The sequence below is a fragment of the Marmota marmota genome, unplaced genomic scaffold (assembly GCF_001458135.2).
Source record: "Marmota marmota marmota unplaced genomic scaffold, marMar, whole genome shotgun sequence".
Lineage (NCBI taxonomy): Eukaryota > Metazoa > Chordata > Mammalia > Rodentia > Sciuridae > Marmota > Marmota marmota.
This window is the reverse complement of record NW_026000082.1, coordinates 9,003,756-9,016,947: the sequence shown is the minus strand read 5'-3', so window position 1 is coordinate 9,016,947 and position 13,192 is coordinate 9,003,756. Positions and strand designations below refer to the sequence as shown.

Sequence of the window (13,192 nt, the reverse complement as noted above, 5' to 3'; positions counted from 1 at the left end):
GTAACATTTACTGATGGTCAGTCTGAGCCTGAACCTGCCTGCATTTGATGCACACAGTATCATTTCTTCCTTATAATCAACTACCCTGGCTGCATGCACTATGAGGAAACAGAAGTAGAGACTCCATAGGTGAGGAAGGTTTCACAGTAAATAAGCTAACTGGGGCCAGCATCTTTATCCAAGGTTAAATTAAGGATCTTCTGGCCAAAGTCCTGCACAGGCACCCACTCACCCCACTCATGTCAACTCTCTCTCTATTTTTTATTTTATTTTAGTTTCATACAGACACAATACATTTTATTTATTTGTTTGTTTGTTTGTTTGTTTTTATTGGGGTAGCTGAGGATCGAGTGCAATGCCTCATATGTGCCAGGCCAGCAGTCCACCACTGAGCCACAACCCCAGCTCATTTCTTCTCTTTTTAATCTTCCCCACAGGTGTGGATGGGGGACCAGTGACACAGGAAATGGAGGCTTTGGGAAGCTGGTGCATTCACTCAGGAAGTGTTAGTGCTGGGTCTCAGCTGGCAGTTGCACTTCCACAGCCTTTACTATGCACAGGTGCTATCCCAAGAACAGCTGTCAGAGGGGACCTCAGTTCTTCCCCCATCTTACAGACCAGGCATGAAAATCAATACACTCCAGAAGTTGCAGAGCTGGTCTACAGCACGGCAGAGATTTCCAGTGGGTGATCTGATCTCAGAGGCCATGCTCTTACCCAACATACCCTCTCTCAGGGTATGAGTTCAGATCTCCTTCTCCTCCCTCCACCCCAGCTCCCTCGTGCACTCAAATCCAACTCAGTCTGCCTGTTCATCCTCCCCCAAACAGCAGGAAGAAACTGGGAGATCTTCTGGCACAAACCTTGGCTTTCATGCTAAGCAAACAAACCACAGGGCTTCTTTTTTGTGCACTATGATTTTTTTCCACCGGTTCATCCCGTGCCCATAAACACCTGTACAATTAATTTATTTGACCTAAATATCAGAAACTAATTTAAATAAACAAGGGGAGATTCCTTTGGACCCTTCAGGTTCTAACTCACCTTCTACCCCTCTGAATATAGTTTGTTATTCAAATGCCACAGATTGATACACACATGGAATAAGGAGTCCCTATGCAAAGAGAGAGAGAGAAAAAAAAAAAACTATTTTCCTCTTTATCTCTTGGAGTCTCAACTAGGTGATGCCGTTTTAAAAATAAGAAGACAGATCTTATCTGCTATTTCTAACCACAGCATTTCCCTGACCTGAGAGTACAAAGGTCTGAGAAATATTATCATCAATAATCCACTAAAGGGCTGGGGTGGTGGCTCAGTGGTAGAGCACTTGCCTGGCATGTGTGAGGCACTAGATTTGATCCTCAGCACCACATAAAAATAAATAAACAAATAAAGGTATTATGTTCATTAAAAAAAATTGACTAAAAAGGAATGTTCTCCATCCATGTGATGGTCAAGCAGTTTGGGGAATGCTGCATGGGAGAAACCCCTTTAATGATCTAGAATGTAGACCATGTGGGAAAGCCCTAAGAAGCTCTTAGGTAATGCAGCTGTCAAACACAGTTCAATGCTGGCCAGTGTTCACTGAGAACATTCCCTAGTACTCTGTGCCATTTACTTCATTTTATCCTGACAACGGTCCTTTGAGGCAGGTATTGCTATTCTACCTATTTTACAGGTAAGGAAATTGAGGCAGGGTTAACTTTCTTGCTCATACATACTTTGCTCTGACTTTTGGAACAACCCAGGAGTTCTTAGAATGAATCATGCTCTTTCTCACTCTTTGCCTTTGCCATAGGCTATTTCCTCTGTCTGGGTTTCCTTTCCAACTCTCTTCACCTGGCTGATTCCTACTTCCCCACAGAGTCTCTTCTCCCTGAGGTCTTCAGCACCTTCCCCCCACAGCAGATCAGCAATTCCTTTGCCTTACCCCCCACCCTGTACTTTCCACACTGGATTGAAGGGATGATTTTAATGTGTCTGCCTTTGCACTGAACTCAGAGCTCCTTTATGGAAAGGAGCTATCTCTTTATCTCTGATGCTGGACATAGCCCTTGGCACATAGTAGGTGCTTAATAAAACTTGCCAAGCAGGGGGAAATCTCCCTACTTTCAGATGCAACCATTGTTTGCAAGAAAACCAAGTTCAAGGATGACATTCATAACAACAGCTCTGACGGTCCTTCCAACGTGCCAACCACTGTGTGGGCACATCAGACGCAGTAATCATTTATCTTCAAAAAAGTCTTTCCCACCTTTGGAAATATTATCACCTTTTTAAAAAGAGGCAAACTGAGGCTCAGGGAGGATAATTAACCTACCACAATTCACCCAAAGGCAGATGCAACACACAAACCCAAAACAGTCCAATTCCAAAGTTCTGATTGCTCACAGGCTCTGCTCCGTGCTGCCACTGTGCAGTTTGCACAGCTGATGCTTTTGTGTAGCCGGAGCACTGAGATCTCCTCTAGAGCAGCATTCTCCCAAGAACACTGCCCAGCTCCTTTGCTAACTGTTAAAGGAAATGAGCTGAGATAGCCTTCAGCTATGCCAATGTGGCGGTGGTTGGAGAAATTAATCCTGTGCCGTTCTGCATTTGCTGCTTGTGAATCAAACTGTGAAAGCTAATTTAAAAACTTTCACACTTGGTTTGAATGAGGACTGTCAGTGCTTGGGGAATGCTAAATTGTACACAATTAGCTCAAACAGTGTTAGCTTAGGCATACCCAGCAGCTTCACCAACGAGAAGTCTCCCATGGTTGCCCCGATGAACCCTGGGTAAGGTTACAGAGAAGGTTCTGGTAAAAAGAAGTGGAGAGGTGGAAGCAGTTCTTGATGGGATAGTGCACTGGCATCTTGGTCCTGGAGTATAATTCCATTAGGAAGGAGTCCTTCCTAGAGCACCCAGCCTCCCTGAGCTCACAGATGGGGACACTCAGACAACAGGCTCCCTGCTACTAGCTCTGTGGCCTAGAGTGAGCTACCTAAGCCACCAAAGCCTTCATTTTGTCATCTGAAAGACAGAGCTAATACCACAGTCATCATAGAGCTTTGTGAGGGCAGGGCATGCACAGAACACCCTCGGTCAGTGCCCCAACTAGCAGAAGAAAGTCAACATTTGCTGCTATCATCATGCCTATCACATTCCACATTCCACAATGTGCACTCCAGATGGTGGACACTCCAGCAGTCTTCTTTACCTTGAAGTTCCTGGCATGTTTGCAAAATCCTTGAGCCTAATCATCTTCATGATGACCACCATCACTATTGATTATAATAGTAATAATAATAATACACTATGGGTCATCTGTCTTGCCCAGTACTTCCGCAGAGGGTGATGGAAGGAACACTGTGCTGTACCTGGGGACCTGGTCCCATCTTGGTTCTGCCCTTTCCTGTGGGCCTGCACCAACCATTCACTTTCTTTGCCTAGAGCCTAGCAAATAGCCCACTGCTGGTAATTGGTTTCGGATGAATAGATAACGTATCCGAGCCTCCATTTTTTTCATTCAGAAAATGAAAATAATAATAACTGCCTTAGATAAAGCAGACATGAAGGTTACTCTGTAAATAAGAAATGAAGCACTGTATCAGGGCAAAGCTGATGAGAAAGAAGTAAGACAGAAAACCTACTGATTCCTCTCTGGGGCTCATCATTACTGGCGAGTCCGTGTCTCAGAAATGCCACCTGTTTGGGGCGCTTCCTGCTGCTGAATCATAAGAGCTTATATCTCTGCAACGTCTAGTGCCCAATCATCTGACTAGGAAATAATCTTTCATAACTACCATAGGGGGAAGAAAGATTTAATAAAGGAATTTTAATAACTGCAGTTTAATTTTAAGGCAAAAATAACTGTAATTACTTGGAGCCTTCATAACATTTAAAATCTGATTAGAATGTACCATCGTTTATGAGCTGAGATGGTTCTCATGTTTCATAGCTCTGCAATTACTGCTGGTGCCCGTGCACAGAGGAAACCCTGGATCGTGTCTTTTTCACATCTGCAAGGCACTCTAAGCCCCCCCCCCTCCAACACACATCATGGGCAATCTTAATGAACAACAGATACAAGGGGGAGAACCAAGTTTGCAGCCGTTGAGTCATGTCGGGGTGTCAGGAACAGGTAGGCACTTTAGAAACGTGAATAACGTCAATATGATCATCATCGGTTAAAAAAAATGACAACTTTGAGGCTGAAACAAGTGAGCCACTGGTCCCAGGTCACAGGGCTTAAAAGTGGAAAAGGTAAAGCTGGAATCTTAACTGTTTGGCTCCAGAAGCTGCAATCTCACCAAGTCACAGAATGGCCGCCCAGTCTCTAAATCGTGGCTTCACCATAATGGGCCCCCCTGGTAGTTCATAATTTCAGAGAAGCGGGTGGAGGAAGGAGAAGGGGGAGGAACCCATGTGCCAGTTAACATTTCAGCTTCGACTGTCTCTACAGATCAGGAGCTTGAAGGCTTTCACGTGTTTGACTTGAAGCATGTTACTCAAATATTTTGATGTAAAAACAATTAGTATTTTAAAATGCTCATCCTTTTAACAAACTCTTAGTGATTAAGTATTCATCTATTCATCAGGGAGGATTCCCAGCCACCCCACTTAAAAGGGATTGCCCCTATTTCTATCTCCACTTGGCTCTTCTTTGTATGTTTGACTTCACTGAAACATACACAGAGATGCAAATGTATACATTTGTCTAGACATAGCCTTTACTCATTTACTGCCATCGCAATATGCCCACAATGGAAGGTGTCCTTGGACAGGGACTTCTCCCTAGTACCTGGAACAGTGTCTGGAATTACAGGAGTCCATCTGAAGTATTTGTTAGATGAATGAATGAATTATAAAAGCCAAGGTTAGAGCAGGGTAAAAAGATGGACCAGTTTTCTGACCTGCTTATCAAGCTCTCAAGATGTGCTGATGTTTTTAAGTCTCTGTACTCCAAACAATCTGAATTTTCCCATCCACCCTTTCAGCACTTCGTTCTATCATTTCAGAAACATTTCCTGAATTCCTGTGGAACTGTGCCCTATTTCAGATGCTGGGACTCCAGTTGTGAACAACACATGTGAAATCCACAAAACTTACACTCTGACTGGGAAAACCAACAAGCAGATAAACCACATCCCTTCCATGACGTTTGGGTATCGGCAAGAGTTATGACATTCATCAGAGTAAGGACAGACAGTGACAGGGGCAAGGCAGGGTAGAGAGGGACCAACTTAGTTTAAGGCCAGGGAAGGCCCCTCTGAGAAGGGAAAGCTGAACAAATACAGGTCAGTCAAACCAGAAAGGGACTCAGGTCACCAGGGCTGTGGCCAAGTCCACCCTCACATGTCTCATCTTCATCCTCAGCTTCCTCACGTGGTACAGGGAGAAGAGCATAATTAGCCCTTCCCACCCTGCAAGTCAGGCTATGAAGCTCTCCATTCCTCTCACCCAAGAGACAAAGGGGTGGCACTACATGATTTCTGTGACCCTTCCTGTTCTAATTTGCTAAGATTTCATTAATACGAAGGAGACTTCTAAACTCTAATCCACTGCAGGAGTGTCTAAGATCATGGGCAGCATAACTGTGGCTTCTGTCATAATTCTGAGGATCCCCTTTGGTTCTGGAGTTCAATGCCCCCAGCATCACAGCGCTCATAACTTCATTTTTGTTTAAGTGGTTTCAAAATCTCACTGAAAATGTAACTGGAATGGTAATTTCATTCTTAGAGATGTTTTGTTGTCTAAGCCATAATTTAAAAGCCCATCCTAAATTCTGCTAATTATCAGCACTAATGAAAGACTAAAATGGCATAGCTAAACCAAAGGCCTGTTCTAATTTGGTTTTAGGCTCTATTTCAGGATTTTTTTTTTTTAAATGCAGCAGATTTGCCTTCCCAATCTTACTGTCACTGAGTTACTGCTGAAAAGAGCAAATGCCAGGTAGAAGGGATGTAGGAAAAGTTAGGAGCTTGTGATACTGTTGTCCACAAATCATCTTTGGGTTCAGTGATCATCCACGGTCAGGCACACTAAATTTGAGAACTTTTCAGGTTCCCTTCTGGAAGAAAGATTGACCCCTTTGGTCACTATGACCTAGAAAAACCAACAAGGCTATTTGAAGAGCCAAGATACATGAATTCACCTCAACCAACAAAGAGATAACCTTCCCTAATTCAAAAATCCAAATTCCGGACTGCCCTAAAATTCAAGCAATCATGCTCAAAAAGTTTGGATTTTGGATCATTTTAATACCAGATCTTCAGATTAGGGACGTTTAACTAGTAAAGTCCATGCATATCTTCTAAAATCTGAAAAGCTCTGAAACACTTCTGGTCCCAAGTATGTGTGAGCCTAAAGGAGATGGTGACACATGGTGTTTCCTATGTGCCAGGCAAGTTGCTGAGATGGGAATCCAGGGGAGAGTAAAAACTAAAGATGTGTCCCTGTGCCCCAGGAGCTCACGATCACTATGGGGGACAGATCACTGTGATGTTAAGAAGTTTGCTGAATCCGCACAGGGGCCACAGTGGAGTTGTGAACAGCACAGAGGAAAGGTCAAGGGAGGGGGGTGGTTTTATCTAGGTCCAGAAGACCAAAGGCAAGTCTTCCCATGGAAGGTGACCTTTGAGCTTTACCAGCAAATGGTTGCAAAATACTCACAGGATAGCTGAAAAGTGGGAACTAGTATTTAGTGTCAGGATCAGCACTGCCTGTATGTATGGTGAAGGTCTCAGTTAACCTCTAAAGGGCCCAGCAAATCTCACCACCCCCTTCATATGGCTGATGTCACAGGCAGAACATCCATCACTCTCCCTAATTCACACCCCTCACCAGAGTTGGGAAGGAAAACCAATCTTCCCTGGAGGACGCCACGGTAATTCCTTTCCTCCCCCTCTGCTTGCACCTCAGTATCTAACCTGAAGCCAGCTCTCTTTCCTATCTGATGTCAAGCAACTGCACAAAGTCCACTCCACATCCCTGGATTCACCTGCAAGTGATTCTCTGGCTTAGCCCTCTCCATGGCTTTGGATTCTTTTTTGCTCTCCAACGAGACTTGCAAGTTCTCCCAAGGCTGTCCCTTCCCTTGGCCTGGCACCTTCGCTCTGCCAAACACTTCTCGTCCCACAGGGGTAAGAGAGGGCACAGCCATCTGAAGGAGGATGGGTCAGAGTCAACAGAAGGCTCCAACCCACTTCCTGCCCAAAGAAAAGTGGAAGCCCTTTGGCTCTCCCTCTAAAGGCCACTAAGTGTTCATTCCACTCACTCTGGAAGTAAGCTTTAGGCAAGGCATAGGAACAGCTGCCCCATTCCAAAAAGGGTGGCGCCTGCTTATCCTACCTGGGACAGCCTGGTCCTGCATGAGAGCCCTGTCTGATTCCATTTTCCTTCTCTTTCATTTTTCCTTCATGCTCTGATTAAACCATTTTCCATCCTAAACCATCAGGCTCTGATAGCGACTTTGACGGGCTTCTCTTGCACCTTGCTTTTGTGAAACACCCACCACATTCTGGTAGGAAGGGTATTTTTCTGTGGCAAGGCTCATCAGCATGGCCAAGTATCACCAAATAAGCCTTCAACTTTTTGATATGAAGCTTCCTCCATAGACTATAAGCTATGTTTCTAGAACATGGAAAGTTGCAGCACATTTTCTCTAAATGGAAAAAGGGGGAAAAAATTAGGAAGTTCTCTGAAGAGGATCCTCAGGGTTTTGAAATGTTTGAAAATAATCTCTTTTCCATTAATGCCCAGGCTAACATATTTCCCCTGCTGCTCAGTGACACCTTTCAGGACTGACGATTAAAATATAGTTGTACTGCTTGGGTCCTTCAAGCAAAGAGCCACATGTACTATGGCAGGATCTGTGGAGGAATTCGGCATGGGGGCAGCCACACAGTGGCTGAAGATTTTCTCTCCTAGGGGAGAAGAAGCAAAATTAAGATATGGAGAAAACTAATTATGCTCAGCTGCACTTTGACCAAGGGTCACTATGGAAAGACATATTTTTATGTGACTACAATACTGATTTCAGCCGCCTTATCGCAACAGTGGTGTCTGCAGAATCTCACCACCATGTGGCCATCCTGAGACAGACACGTTGATTCATGGACAAGAAAGAGAAACACAGAGTCCTTGGTTTCTGGTGTAGTAAATCCTGTTGTAGCTGGCACAGATGTTCACAGGTGGATCTGATTTCTCAAATAGCTACAGCTCCATTCACCTAGGGCTCCTTCCACCAGCCCATGCTGGGTCCTTGTCCTGATCAACTCTCTATAATGAAGAATTAACCACTTGGCAAAGCCTGTGGTAAGTTAACCATGTCTCAAGCCATCTAATATCTTCTTATGATTTGTAAGGCTGACACTATCTTTATCCCCATATTTTTGTTCTTTTCTAAAAAAAAAAAAAAAAAAAACAACAACAAGGAAATTGAGGTCCTTATAGGTCTGAGGACCATTGGCTTTCAAGGGGTACAGCCAGGACAGGAAGGGTCACTTCTTTGAGTCCACTCCTACTGTTCCTTCCTTGCCATCATCAGACACCAGCAATTTTGGCCATCCTTATAAACTCAAAGCTGTCTAATAACAAACCATATGCTTATGTCTAGTTTGCTCCTGGTAAATGTCTAGTGACAGGAATGCAGGAAAACACATGATACAGTTCCCACCTGGTCCCAGGAACTGAGAGGAAAGTTTTCTCTGTATTGTAGTCAACTTTGTAGGATGTAACTCAGGGAGAGAAACAAGAGTTACAAGTTCCTGACTGGCTGAGCCAATCAAAAGCATGCCTCTACCTCTGACTGGCATTTAAAAAAGGACAATGGCCTTGGAAATGAAAGGGAAGTAAATCCCAAATTCCCAGTGACCTCACACCAAGTCAAAACATCTGGCTTCAGGTGTCTTCAACGAAAAACAGCTGCTCCAGGCACACGCCAATCATTAAGATAAAATGAATGGCCCTTAATGAAAGATTATGGTAAGCTTTGCTAACCACAGGCTGTCAGTTTGCAAAATGATTCCATGGATGGGGCTCACATGGACCTTGCTAGAGGTTTATTGAGCACCCTGTGACAGGAATTAGAGATTGGGGAATAATTTGGGCAAGTCCCATGACCTAAGAGCTAGAATGAAACAGGGAGACGGATGTGGTGAGGTAGTGACACCAGCAACCCCACTTCTTGTGCATAAGTCACAGGGCTGGGTACTGTGCTGGCCACTTCATGTTCATTATCTCCTCAATGCTATGAAGAGGTGCTCTAGTATCTGTCCTCTATATCGGGAAAACTGTGGTTTGGAAGGACTGGTCATTTGTTCAAGTTTCAAAACTTAGGAAGTGGCATAACTGGGACACAAACCTAGTTTTTTCTACCTCCAAACTGATCCGAGCCACTAAGCTGCACTGATTCCTAGCCCAGAAATCATGATATTGCAGCCTTGTGAGAACAATGGTAGAGATGGACACACATCCAAGAGGAGTCACCAGAAAAGAAGGGATTCATTTAGGGATGCAAAGGAAAGGCGGAGCTTCCAACCTTCACAGGGCTGAATCAGGTTTTAAAGCATTCATAGGAGTTCTTTAGGCAGACAAAGGAGTGAGGTGAACAGTCAAGTCAGAAGACTTCAGGAGCCAGAGGCACAAAAAAGCACAGCCTGCGAAGGAGTTGCAACCAATTCTGCTGAGTAATTACATAAAGTGATACTAGGGAGAAGGACATTAAGTTGGCTGCAGATGAAGGCTGAGGACAAGCTAGTCACACATGTACAAGTATGAACGTTACACACCCTGTGCACATGTACACATACACGCATCGTTCCATATAATGTTCCCAGCAGGGGCTAACTTGAGTTTTACTAAGCCCCAGGTATGATGGAAAACAAGCAGAATTCAGCTATGGCCATCATTGACTTTCATGGGGCCACTCAGCTGCAAACAGCAAAATCTGCTGACACTGTGCTTGTATCAAACACCCACACATGTTATTGTCATTTCTCCCTTCTCAGAAATCACCACCCAACTAACTAGCATGTAAAATGTGGCATGTTGTGTGCCTTTTATTTTCTATAGGGGCTCTGGCAACACTCAGAAAGGAAATGAAGCCATGTAGAGAAAAAATTAGAACTAAAGGTAAAATGTGAATATCTACAATCCCTTTACTTAAAAATGCAACTATTAAATTTGATCCGAAAGAATGACTATACTTCCAAACTCAAGGAAGCAGAAAACATACTATACTTGGCTAACTCTGTTCCACTCAACACCACCCAGGCATGGAAAGATGCAAAATCAATCAAATGGACCAAGGAAATTCCATCTGAGATTGCTGCTGAGTTACTATGAGACCTGGAGTACACCATTTGACCTTTCTGAGCCTCAGTAGAAATGGGCACATCTAGAAATGGGCACAACAGTACACCTAATGCCATATTTTTGTTGAAGATTAATTTTAAAAATGCACATAAAATACTTAAGCACAACTATGACAAATAGTACTTATTATGGCAACTTGAAAATTCATTAATCTGATCTAAAACTATGTTTGGGCTCATAAATAGGTTGTTAAAATGAAGGAAGCATTTAGGCTGGGATAGAGTGTACCTAAGTTTAATAGCTTATTTATTTCTAATATTAGTACGAATAATAGCAACTCTCATTTATTGAGTATTCAGTAAAAATTTGACAATTTTGCCTAGAGATAACATAGAGCAAAAGTCAAAAAGTGAGATTTGAACTCAGACATTCCAGTAATTTCAAGCCTTTCTTGATACATCTATTTAGAAGTATTTCTGGGGAATGATAGTTCATCTTCTGTGTCAACTTGGAAGCTGTTTTTAAATCATAATGACATTTAAATCAGTGGACTTTGAATAAAGTAGATCACCCTCCATGATGTGCATGGGCTTCCTCAAACCAATGAAGTCCCGAACAAGGCAAAAAAAAAAAAAAAAAAAACCAGCCTCTCCCAACACAAAAGAATTCCCCAGCAGCCTGCCTTCAGAATTCATCTGCACCACTGGCTGTCCTAGGGTCTCCAGCTTGCTGACCTCGAGATATTTACTGGGTGCACCACATGAACCAGGCCTAGTCTAGGACTGATTTACAAGGTGGAGACTCTGTGTGTCTTCAGGAGGACATGGTTGTCTATCCCTCATCTGCCCATGATTTCCCATTCCCTGTTAGTCCATCCATCTCCTCTCTGGATTATGAGAGCTATGGATCTATGACAAGCCTTCTTGGTACAACATGGAGTTGTACAACATCAAGTACAGAGCTTACAACAGGCAATGCAGTAAACACCCATCGATGTTGACAAAATGAGTACTATTTATTCTAGGTGTTGCTTTTGTTCAGCATTTACTAAGTACAAGACCCCATGCTAGATGCTAAAACTAAAGGTAAAATGTGAATTTTACCTTGCTATCTCATTTTGTCCCAATTTTAATATACAGAAAGGGAGCTACCAGAAGGTTAGGTCATCCACTTGCAGCCATACAGAGGAATTCCCATGCAGGCCTGCCCAAGGCCAAGGGCAGCTTCTCAGTACTATTGCTGCCCCTTTCCTGTCCAAACTGTACATAACAGATGAGGCCTGGGATGAAAGAAAAGCCCAGAGCTCCAGGGCCTTCTGCCCAACTTCACAAATGGACAACTTCATAGCTTACAGGAGGTGAAGAATAAAAATGAAGGCAGCCGGATGTTATCTATAAACACCTCAAAGCTTCTTTTCCTTTCACTTAAAAATTCCCTAGTAATTGTTTTTACCACAGTTAATCATAAAAATGAATCACCTCAAATTTTTGAAAGAAATTCTCCTGCAAAACCTGTCACCTTCGTACCACGAATTCATTTATTACGGGACCACATGATGCCTCCAAGTACTGCATTTTATTTAAACGTGACATTTTTTCACTCTGTTTTGATTCCACATCTGAAAATCGCTTCTATCAATCTTTCGCTGGAGCCAAACATAACTATTTTTGCTCTCTGAAACATTAAATACAGACTCGGGGTCCTAGAATCAAATTAAAAAATAAAAATAAAGTACTACGTGGCTGACAGCCATAGCATCATATCCAAGAGGACCACAGATTTGAAAACTGCTTGGAAACTCCTTCTAGGATAAAAATTAATCAATCCTAACCTTTTTTGGACCTTCGATCATTTCAAAAACCCAAAGACTTTTATGTGAGTTGATTTTTCTTTTTGAGATTCAATTTTGGAAATTGTTCACTATTCTGAATTTTGAAAGGGATATAATATCTTAAGTGAAATCACCAGACTAGACGCAGTTGGGGCATTGATTGTGATCAATGATGTTCTGCATGGGTTGCTGTTGAGTTATACATAGGGGGATGGGAGGCTTAGTACGTACAAACAGGCCCCATAATGCATCATTCTCTCTCTAAACAGTGGCAGCGAACAGGCATATCCAATATTGTATTACGTTCTTCTTCCATTCATGACGATGTCCCACATGGGCCCCGAGAGTCTGAAAAAAGAGAAGCATTTCTCAAGATCTAAGGATGAAGGGAACCCTGACCCATTCATCATGCTTTGTCTGCTAATGATAGACTCATGCATAAGAGCTACCACAACCCGAGAGCGGCAGCCAGCATGAAAAGAAGTGAATCAACTGTCAACGGGTGGGATCTGAAGGACGGCAAAGCTGTGATTAGAATTTTCAATCAGGACTTCCCTGATTCATCATTGCTATTGGGGGTGGGGTGCAAAGAGAGAAATTTGTACAAACGTATCCCTTCACCAGGCCTGTCGGCTCCATGATTAGAAGAATGAAGTCCATGGAAAACTGAGTGTCTTCTTGTTCCCAAGAGTGAAACCCGAGAAGATCTGCTAACGTGATGACGCAGGTGCACACCAGGATTAGACGGCTGTGTGTTCTTCTGCAGGATGCCTAAATCAATGTCTCTGAGATGCAATTCTGACCTTGTCATCCCTGATCAAAAACCTCTGATCCCTTTCTTCCCTCCTCCTCCTTTTTTTTCTTTTTGTTTTCTTCTTCTTCCTAGATCCTTGTGTCTTAAATTTCTTTCCATCCTTCTTTCTTACTTATCTACTTATCTATCTTCCTTCTGTCCAAATTTATGAAGCACTTACAGAGCAAATCACTCCCTGATTGAGGCTCACTGCACACGTGGGCAACTTCCACACAGGGTAATGTAAAACTCCAGGGGTGGGGGGGGGG

General features: G+C 43.2%; 1 protein-coding gene across 6 annotated transcripts in view; it reads right to left on the bottom strand.

The window, feature by feature from the left end:
* Dab1 (DAB adaptor protein 1) overlaps positions 1-13,192 on the bottom strand; it is a 1,139,889-nt gene that overhangs the window by 338,048 nt on the left and 788,649 nt on the right. The window contains exon 1 of one of the 6 annotated variants that reach the window (XM_048815304.1): positions 12,362-12,493. The exons of the other annotated variants lie outside the window; for them this stretch is intronic. The gene's annotated coding sequence lies outside the window, so the exon portion shown is untranslated. Of the gene's footprint in view, positions 1-12,361; positions 12,494-13,192 lie in introns of those variants that run through there. 6 annotated transcript variants of the gene reach the window in all.